We start from the raw sequence: 11,153 nt of genomic DNA on the forward strand, positions 1-11,153 counted from the left end.
TTCCGCCGACCACTGGCGACAACATCGATGTACTGTGGAGACCTCGGGCCCCACGTGTTGAGCAATTCGGCGGTACGTCCACCCGGCCTCACGCATGCCCACTATACGCCCTCGCTCAAAGTCCGTCAACTGCACATACGGTTCGCGTCCACGCTGTCGCGGCATGCTACCAGTGTTAAAGACTGTGATGGAGCTCCGTATGCCACGGCAAACTGGCTGACACTGACGGCGGCGGTGCACAAATGCTGCGCAGCTAGCGCCATTTGACGGCCAACACCGCGGTTCCTGGTGTGTCCGCTGTGCCGTGCGTGTGAATATTGCTTGTACAGCCCTCTCGCAGTGTCCGGAGAAAGTATGGTGGGTCTGACACACCGGTGTCAATGTGTTCTTTTTTCCATTTCCAGGAGTGTAATACACGAGAGCAAAGACGTAAGTCAAAGATCGTAGCTTGTCATAGGAATAGTTTGTTTGGTAATCAATAATCGCCCCTCTCCCCCCAGCAGTGCCGAGGATAGGGGAGAGAAAGTATGTGCAAGACTGCTGGGAAGACACATAGGAACCGCAGTGCAAGGTTATGTGACCAGCTGTGTCATGGCCAGTCCCTAAGGAGGCACTGCTGGATCATTTCTCAGAGACTGGGCGAAGCTGGAGTGTGTATCTCACCTGTCATGTAGTCCTGCAGCCAACTGGGGGGAGGGGGAGGGGGACAAAGGCATCAGCCTGTGTGGGAACTTGCGACTGTGCTTGACTATGCTGAGATGGAAGCAGTGCGACTGTGATTGATGTGCTGTCATTCTCGCTGATAGTAGCTGCAATGTTGCCTTCATTAGCACTGCCCAGTATCTGAAAGGAGCGAATGAGGATAATGTGGGTGGTAGATGGGTTATCATAAATCCAAAGGGGAGTGGCCATCATTGACCTGGATAGAGAGGTCTGTGACACTGAAATTGGAGATATCAACTGATAAGATGACTGCATTCATAGATGAAGGCTGTCTGAACACAGGCGAATCATGTAGCCTGATTACCTCTGCTGGAGAAGCTCCACATGCAGCACTTGAGTCGTAACGCAACAGGGACACCACCCCACTCTGCATTTTTGCAAAATTTATTCATGATGGGGCATCCAAGATGGTGGCCACAGATGCAGCAACATAGCTCTGATGTCATGGCACGAAGCTGAAAGTTTGGTGGGGAGATTGCTCAGTTGGGCTACCTCCACTAGCTTCACTCCCTCCCCCCTCCCCTTGCCTCTCCCATCAGGAAACTGGTGGGAAAAGGACTTATCTTGTGCTGGGCTGCTCGCTAGGATGGATGTAAGTCTTTACAAAATGCAGTGCGCTATATAGTTTATTTAAATAACCTGAGCACCATTGATTGAGCACTAGACAATAGCTTCATCCAGTGTATTGACCTTGAGGTCCAGAGACTAACTGACCTAGTTCACAACACCACCACCAAATGGGCAGTTGACCCTCACCCACTCCCCTCCTCCCTTCCTACCCTCCCGTGATGTAATCCAAGATGGTGGTCCAGAAAAACTAGGTGGGGACGAATAGCAATGCTGAATCTGGTCTCCTAATAGGCTTCAGCCAATAGGATGGAAGTATCTAGTGACATCATCAAAGGAGATATAGGGCGAGCTCAGCAGTTCCATGGCCTCAGTCTCAGTCAGCAGCAGAAGAACCATGAAGTGTCAGCAGCACCATTCGAGATCCAGCACAGTCCTGCAGAACAGGAAGAAGAGAAAAAGTAAGTATCCCATATCACATCTTTGACTGTGCGTAGCATTGTTATTGGTTGTTTTCCCTGCCTTGGTGTGTATTTGACACTTCCTCCTCCTTGTTCAGTGGTAGCCTTCGACATGTCAAGTTCTGCAGGGGCGAGAAAGAATATGTCGATTTCCGACACATCCAGACCCACAGCAACCTCAGTCACCATCTTGTTGAGACCTGCACTAACCTCTAGACCTGCAGCAGCAACAACCTCTTGTATGTCCGAACCTGATCTTGTAACGCACATTGCTCACATGCTGAAACAGAACCAGAAGATGTTATTGTCTTTCCCACCCATTGATTTGGGTGATGAGGATGTCTGGCTGTTCCCGATGTCTCGAATGCTACTGGTGGTCCAAAGCAACTGCAACATGGAGGTCAGTACTAGTCACTGACATATGACCCATCCCACCATAATATCCCTGTGGTAGCAGAGGAGGAGAGTGCAGATTCTGTGGATAAGAAGGTTCCTCACATAGCCCACTTGCTGGAGCAGGACAAGGAACTGTTATTGTCTGTCCCACTCATCAATTTATGTGATGAGGACATGTGGTCTGGCCAAGAAGCTGTTATTGTCTGTCTCATTCATTGATTTAAGTGATGAGGATACACGGCCTGTTCCTGATGTCTCGAATGCTAAGCAACATATCGTCTGGACAAGGGTGCTACTGGTGGTTCTAAACAAGTACTGGTCACTGAAATACGACCCATCCCAGAAGGAGATCCCTGTGCTAGCGTAGGAACAGAGTGCAGGTCCTGTGAATAAGAAGGTATCAGGCGTGCCCACGCTCTTCAGTTCTACATACAACTTAACTCCTAGTGGTACAAAACATGTAAATGTGTGTACAAAAGCACATCATGAATGAGGCTTGCAGGTGAGGGTAGAAATTGAAAACGCATCGATAGGTGTTAAAGTGCCCATTTCTAAGTTCGACTGACGAAATACGTCATGCAGAGCGCTACATAAATCAGCAGATGACCACACAGACCATTATCCAAATCATCCCCCCCCCCCCCCCAGACAATAACCTTACTAGTGTGTCAATATTTATTACAATAGTGTATGAACACTCTGCACTATGTGTGAAATTGGTGACAAGTGTGTTTGTCTATGGCACACCTCAGTTATGAATTTATACGACGTGGGTGCTACACTAAGACTTGCACTGGAGACAATGAGTCGATGGTTGCCAGGCATAGACTCCGCATACAATGATGTTGTAAACTTTCTACGTGTGCACAGTGCACATGTTAATGATTGCAACAGTACCTATGTTTCGGCATGAACGCAGAGCTGAAAGAGAAACAGGTTAAATGTGCATGTGAAAAACCAGAATATTGTGAGATGCCCATCGGTTTGAAGGAGATATGTGTGAAATTTACTGCATATCAAAAAGCGTTATTTGGGAAATATTGTACAGGCACTAAGAAGACAAAGTCAGATGATTTTTTTGAATACTTCATCTGATATTTAAATAAATAATCTGTATACATAATCTCAAACTGTGTTTTTGTTTTATTTCATACGTCTCACATTATAGTCCAAGCATTACACTTATTAATATCATTATTTTCAATGCTGCATCTATAATCATGAAGCTGTGGGCAATTGCCTCAAACACCTTGTCACCAGTTATTATCAAACTGACAAACTGAATGATGCAGTTACTCTTCATAGGTATGGCTACACATATTATTACCATCCTTAAAAGTGTGTCTTTCTATATATGCCGATTACTTGCTAGTACCTGACATAGCCGGTATAATGACAAAGTGGGTGAAACATTCTTGTCACAAGGAGACCTGAAGAAGAAGAAGAAGAAGAAGAATGGAATTCTCACTGCTGATAATATATGAGCAGTTATTGTAGGTCCATCCTACTGTAGTAAGCCTAATGTTCTCATGTCGCTACTGACACATGCAGACAGAGTCCGATTTGAACATGTTTGTGTATTTTCAAAAACACTGTTTCAGCTTAAGTGTCAGCTAATGCAGGAGATACTGAGCAGTGTAAAAGGCGTTACATACACGACATTCAGTGAAAGCAGTGATATTCCCCACCTGAAAAAGTAAAGCCAAACACTGTGTTCCTATTTGACGATGTTGCCGTGCAAAACCAAGTACAAATTCGAAAATATTCCAGAGTCCCGAAACAATTGGTTAGGGATAATGCAAACCTCATCATAGCCTTCAAACAAGACAATCTCAATTTAAAACACATTTATCAGGCACATGAAGAAACTGACATGTCGTTCAATGATTTTGTAAAGATATGTGCTGATTGCTGGAACATTCACAGTATGGATTTGTCGTTACTGGTAAAACAAGAAAACTGGGTATAGGCGAAATTTGGGTTTCTGGATACAAATTCTGGTAAGAGGGGTGAGTGCATCAGTATACATTGCACCATAAACAAATTCGCGCGCATGTCTGGCTCTCAATCCTAGAGAATGGGTGTACACAGGCAGAACATTCGCTTGTACATGGATGCGAAAATTCATGCTATCATGCATAAAGTTGGAGGTGTGCGTGGGGAGATAGAGACGTATTACCAGGCTCTTCTGAGAAAGACCAGTGCATCAAATGAGTTAGTTATTGAAATCGGTATGAAAGTAACTGACTTAACTAAAAAGGTTGAGGCTATTGAGGGGAAAACAGATGTAGAGGTCCTTCTTATCAAGAAGAGAGAGCAGCCACATAATAAACAAAAAGAGTGGATTTATAAAAACCTCGATATGTCAACAAAGCAGAAAGTCATTCAGGCGTGGAAAGCCATTCGAGAGAAATTAATGTTGCTAGGGTTAGGGCATATGGATCGATATCAAGCACTGAGAGAGATCTTTAAGCCTGTTACTGGATCTCTCAGGCAGCTCTCAGCAAAAACAAAACCACACAATACTGATGGTGCTGACATTGACGAATTCATTATCCGTTACACCCCTGGCGAGATAGCTAGAACATATGGCATCAGCAGGGGAAGACTGTACATTCTGGGAATGCAGTCTATAAATATAATTGATGATACAATACAGATTGGTGATGGGCAGTTTGACAGAACATCTGGCTTAATTAATCTTATTTTGCTAAGACCCATGAAAAAATAAATTATTCAGTTAATGATAGAGAAATGTACCGTGAAATACTGCATTTGACCAATGTATGTAAGATCGCAAAAAGCCAGAGCAACCAGAAATATATAACCATTATAAAACCAATAGCAGCAGCTGTGATGCTATTGAGATTGAGCATAAAGCAGTGAAAAATGGCATCCTGCAGAAAAAATGCATATATTATGACGACCCCAATGAGCTAATAGATCGACTATGTCTGCTCATGGGATCAGCTGCTCCAGGTAATACAGCTCATTCAAATGAGGTTGTTTTAATAACCTTCAAGCTTAGAGAGAGAGGTGTCACTGAATAAGTATGGAGACAGTAGTTCGAGAACTACACAAACCAGCATGCAAAACATACGCTTATAGAGATGTTATGGTTAAAGGTATGGATGGCTTATGGTAGGCTGATCTTGTAGCTATGAGGGAGTACTCATGCAAGAATAATGGATTCAAATATATTTTAATGGTTATTGATGAATACTCCAAATTCACCTTGGCATTGCAAGTTAAAACAAAAACGGGGAGAAATTCCGTGGATTGTTTGAGTGTTTGTTGCAGACAGGGATGAACTGCCTGGACAACCTACAAACGATCATGATGGAGAATTTTACAATATGTATTACAAGACCATGATACAGCGGTATGGAATACATTGCTAGTCACCATCACCCATCTGATATCTGAATAGAAGAATAATAGATGAAATGTGGAAGCATTTTAATCTCTACACCTCATGCAAATGGAAAGATATCCTCCCAGAAATAATTATTCAGTATAACTGAAACAAAGATAGCACAATGAAAATGAGACCAATTGATGTTCGAGATAATGGAGTCATGGATACTATCACAATAAAATGCTGGGTCCACGTAAACAGAAAGTTAATGCAGGTGATTTGGTATGTATCTAAAAATGGAAGATAGCATTTGAGAAGTAATACCTCCCAAACTGGTCACAGAGATATTTACAGTTTTCAAGGTGCAAAGAACTACTCCTAGAACTTACATCTTTAAGGATAGTAGAGGTAAAGAAATTGCACGTTGCTTCAAAAACCGAAGAGCTGCAGAAAGCTCAGAACCGGATGTGTTTCTCATGGAGAGAGTCATAAGATGTCGAGGAACTACAGTGGTAGTCAAATGGATTGGTTTTCCTGCTACACAAAACAGTTGGACTGAGACTAACGATTTGCTATATAATGTGGTGTGCAGACCACAACCACCGTAGAAGCATAACATGTGTGCTAGGAGACACATTAGAGGAGGTGATGGTATTCTAGACAAACTGCCAGTGGAATTACACATTCAGGATATGACTAGTGTGGGCCCAGAACAAAGCCTCATAACGCTTGGCACAAGGTGATAAGGGGATTAATCTGCTCAACAAAGCGTGTATGGAACGCGATATTGCACATGCAGCAAATAAAAATCTCCCATGTCATCACATTGCAGACAGGGTTTTGGCTGATAAGGCTAAGGCAGTACGCAGAAGAAAGGATATTGCTACAGTTCAATGCATTGCAGCATTTGCAATTGGTAAAACTATGCATCAAAAAATTAAGTTGGATTTAGGAGTGACGAATTTCAAGTGAGTTATGAATGCCGCACATTGTGCCATACAGAAGAAGAAGAAGAAGAAGAAGAAGAAGAAGAAGAAGAAGAATGGGAAGCAAAGGTGTTTGAAGAATTGTACTCTGACAGCAATGTATGCAGCTAAAAACACTCTCAAGCAGAAGGCAGCAGGAAGAAGAGGAGGATTGGTTAAAACACCTCAAGGTCTACCAATACCTAAGATATCTGGTGATTCTCTTACATTCCTCATCCCAGCCTTCTCCACTCTCTCAGAGGTAGGGAACTTTGTTGGTGGTGCTGGAGCTATTACTCGAACAGTGAAGGACACGCAAAACATTCCAAGCAGAGTTAGAAGAAGCAAGAAGACATAACTGCATGATGGAAGCCACAGCCATCGGAAAAGGACTATACTTGAGATCGCACAGGAAAGAGCTTGGTGTATTCACAAATAAAACAAAAACCCATTATCTGTCCTACCAAACTGGCACTCACAAATATTGATCTACTCAAGTTTGTTCAAAAAGAATTCAAGATTCCACTGTGTGTTTCTGTGGGGTATATTACTGAAGACTATGTGGAAAACTGGAGAATGTAGTATTGTGAATTTAGATGTTGCTGGAGGTCCCAGCACGCACTGGTTGTCATATCTTATGAAAAATGCAAATACCATCTACTATTTCGACCGCACAAAGAAATACAAGAATACTTCACTCGCAGAAGACATGTGTTCTACAAATTTCGGCGCTATCAGGACTTTAATGCACACCTCTATGGACATCTGTGTATAATGTTTCTCTTGCGTTTACAAAGAAAGAAGAGCTTCAAACATTCCTTCATCAGTTGAGGTTCGGATGCAATGTCATGCACTTTGACTTTAAAAGAATGATAATCTGTATTATATACAAATTACTTTCCACCAATTGATTTGAGCAATGGTGAATGGAGTATTGCACTGACTGGACTGGAGACGTATAACAGTATACCAAATATCACCGAGGATAACACCAAACTGCATCTGGATATTTATGGTGAAAAAGACATTGTGGGAATAGAACCTGGTACATACGATATCGTCGATTTAAATGAAGTTTTAAAACAGTCTGAAAAAGGTATTGAGACATTTGCAAACATAAATACACTTAAATCTGAAATAAGGAACGTGAATGCAACAATTGACTTAAACCATAAAGGTTCAGCAGGGCGCCTACTGTGTTTCACAAAAGGACATGTTTTGAAGAAGGATCCTAGTAAATTTTACAAGTCAGGCCAGACTGTGGACATACTGCCTGTCAGCACAATCCGAGTTGAGTGAAACATTGCAACGAACTGCTATATCAATGACAGTCTGATTCATGCTATTTACAGACTCTTCCTCTCTGTTGCAACAGGGTATAAGATTGTTGAGACTTCCACCAATGCAGTATACCTTCCAGTGACAGTTCAGACATTGGAATATTTGGAGCTGCATATTGTGTACCAGAATAATCAACTTGTTGAATTTCATGGCGAAGAAATCATTGTGCAATTGCATCTAGGGGAGGATGGCATTCGGTACACAACCATTACACGCAATCCACAGGACGTTATTTCACTGCTGAACGGCAAAATGATAACACGTGCGAAATATGAGTTTCTTAAATCAGTTGGCTTGAAACCTCGCAATGAAGTTCTCACTCAATATAACCACTCCAGCAGAGTATGATGAGCGAATTATACCTCAGGAATGCTTCTCACATAAATCTTATGCTTCAAACACATTTAACAAGAATGGTGAAATTAGAAATGTCATCCACCACCAGAACGTGCACACCCTTCCATGTAAAAACTTCATATATTTGGAGGGATCATTCAAGAAAACCTATGGCAGCGCTACAGTGGGATCCAAGCTTACACATAATGCTTCAGCATTCCTGTTTCAAGAGATGCGCTATGAACTTAACAGGTCTGAGATCGACTGTACATACAGTTTTGGCATAACATCAACCCTTAAAACATATGTCTCTGCATCACTCACAGATCTGAATGGTTTAGAAAATGCAGGATGGTTCATAGACGATTTGGTGGTTAGAACAGTTGCAGAGTACAAACGATTTACTGCATTTGTATCTCTGTTTTGACGACATGAGGCAGATTATTGTAAATGGTATACAGGAATCCATTTTGGTACAGAGTGTCTACTCAGTCCACGGAAATTCAAGGAGCTATCACTGATCATTGTAATACATTGCTCAAAACGGAATGAGATAATTAATCCTGGAGCTACAGATGTACAAATTGAATTTAAATCTTCAGCAAATTTCCCAGAACACACTGCAGCATATGTTTGAGTTCTACATGATAGTGTGATTAACTACTGCCTGCTCCCCGGTGCTCTGCAGTGACCTGTATAAACGAACAGATGCTGTGTCATACCCAGAGCATTCCACAATGGTATCTGAAAGTGTGAACACCATTGCAGATGCTCAGGGTTTCTATGATGATGGGCGTGGGTAGTTCATATTTAAAGATGTTGCAATCGTAACATACACAGAAGTTGCTGGAATAATAGAGACATTCTCAGCAGCCACTGTATTTACTGAGGTCTTTCAAGGATGTGAAGTGCGCTAAAACATAGAAAAGTGCAAAGCAGTTAACACATTTCGACCATGGAATTCACTGGGACGATCCTAGCATGTCCTATAAAGATACTGTGAAGTCGCTTCGATTATTCGACCACATGGACACCATCATCTATGTGAAGGGGGAGGAGAAGATCTCATGGATGTGTCGAATCTTCAAGTTTACTACTATTCAAAATGGGTTTCCTGCTGTCCATCGACGCAAGAAGAAGATGAGTGAAAATAGTGTAGCTAGGTCTGCTTATGAAAATTAGATTTAAGCTGGATGACAAATAAATGAATTTTTATCTTATAATATGTGTATGATTTGATACTGTTTCCACTTTGACAGTATACGTTCTGTCCAGATACTATGTCTGTGGTTTTCTTCAAGCGCATGAGATATAATTTTAGACATGTTTGCTATATGTCTTTGGAAGCACCCATGGTCACGTGCCTCCTTCTCCCATGAGGCAATTCGTCCTGCACGATAGGTGTAATCCCATGAAACCATTCTGTATACATTTTGTTATCAGTCATCCTATAATTCACCTCCTTAATAGCACTCATCTTCAGAAAATCTAAGTCAGTTGTGTCATACACATCCCTTACACATACACACAATGCGAAAGGGGATAGTTTTTTTAATAACAACAACAAATACATACAGTAACGATTTTTTCGTTTATTCAGTTCACACAGATACAATTCAGTTCTTGAGACACATTTCAGTTCTCGAGGTACAATACAGTTCTTCAGGTACAGTATGGTTCTTGAGGTAGAAAATAGTTCTTGAGGTACAATTTGACTCTGATATTCCAATGCAGAGACACTTTTAACTTACATACTATACCAGTGACACTGCTTGAGAAAACATTTACAATTGTTTTTACCAACAGCACTGGATGAGAATGTTTACAATATTTCCAAATATACAAATCTATGGTAAAAACTAACATGGAGATACTTTTTTTTACTTCTACAACTAAATTCCACAATCTCACAAGCATAGCTTTTACAATAATTTTGATCGAGTGTGTACACCTAGAATCTAATTTCCACAGCCCAATTACCAAAATTTTACAAAACTTCTGAGGGACTGTGATATATATATATATATATATATATATATATATATATATATATATATATATATATATATACTAAACATACATTTTTTCTTGTTTCTTGGGCTTTTTTCCAATCATGGTGTGTGTGTGTGTGTGTGTGTGTGTGTGTGTGTGTGTGTGTGTGTGCACATGTATATAGTACATATAAATAAATAAATATTTACACCACATACACACACACACAACTACTTACATTATGATAAAGGGGTCACACCACTACTCTGCAGACTCGCTCTCTCTCTCACTCTCTCTCTCTCTTTCACTCAATCAGAACCCCTCCCCCATCCCTTCTCTCGCTACAATTGAGAAGCAAGTAGTGTGAGTATGGGTGAGTTTCAATCCCATCACAAATGACCCTTTTATCAATATGAGGCAACAGGCCGATTTTAGACTGCAGCACAGTGTGCACCCCATGTCATCTCGATAGAATACTAGTTTGTCTTAGCATATGCACTGCAGACACTGATGTACAGGCACTGCAAATAGTCTTCGACATAGAGGGTGCATGATGCCATGCGATGCACACCCTTAGCCCACCTCTAGGTGGCACCTTCCGATGTGCGATTTACTTACATTTTCTAACACGGACCTACGAACTCCACAATTTGCTATCCATTCTCCTCGTCTTTTATAGGGCTGATAACCTTGTTCTGTGGAAGAATGCCACAACGATTATTGGACATGTATGAGGACACATCGAATTCATCACTGTGGTACCTCATTACTTCATATGGATCACAATTCTTCACCCAACGGATAAAGCTGTCTGCATCCATATACAATAATTTAGGACCTGCAAAATGATTTTCGCCAACTCAGAATGAAAGTGGTACATGTGGAGTTTGGATAGGTCTTGGCCGGACGGAGTGGCCGAGCGGTTCTAGGTGCTTCAGTCTGGAACCGTGTTGCTGCTATGGTCGCAGGTTCGAATCCTGCCTCAGGCATGCATGTGTGATGTCCTTAGGTTAG

Source organism: Schistocerca gregaria, chromosome X (genome assembly GCF_023897955.1).
Source record: "Schistocerca gregaria isolate iqSchGreg1 chromosome X, iqSchGreg1.2, whole genome shotgun sequence".
Taxonomy (NCBI): domain Eukaryota; kingdom Metazoa; phylum Arthropoda; class Insecta; order Orthoptera; family Acrididae; genus Schistocerca; species Schistocerca gregaria.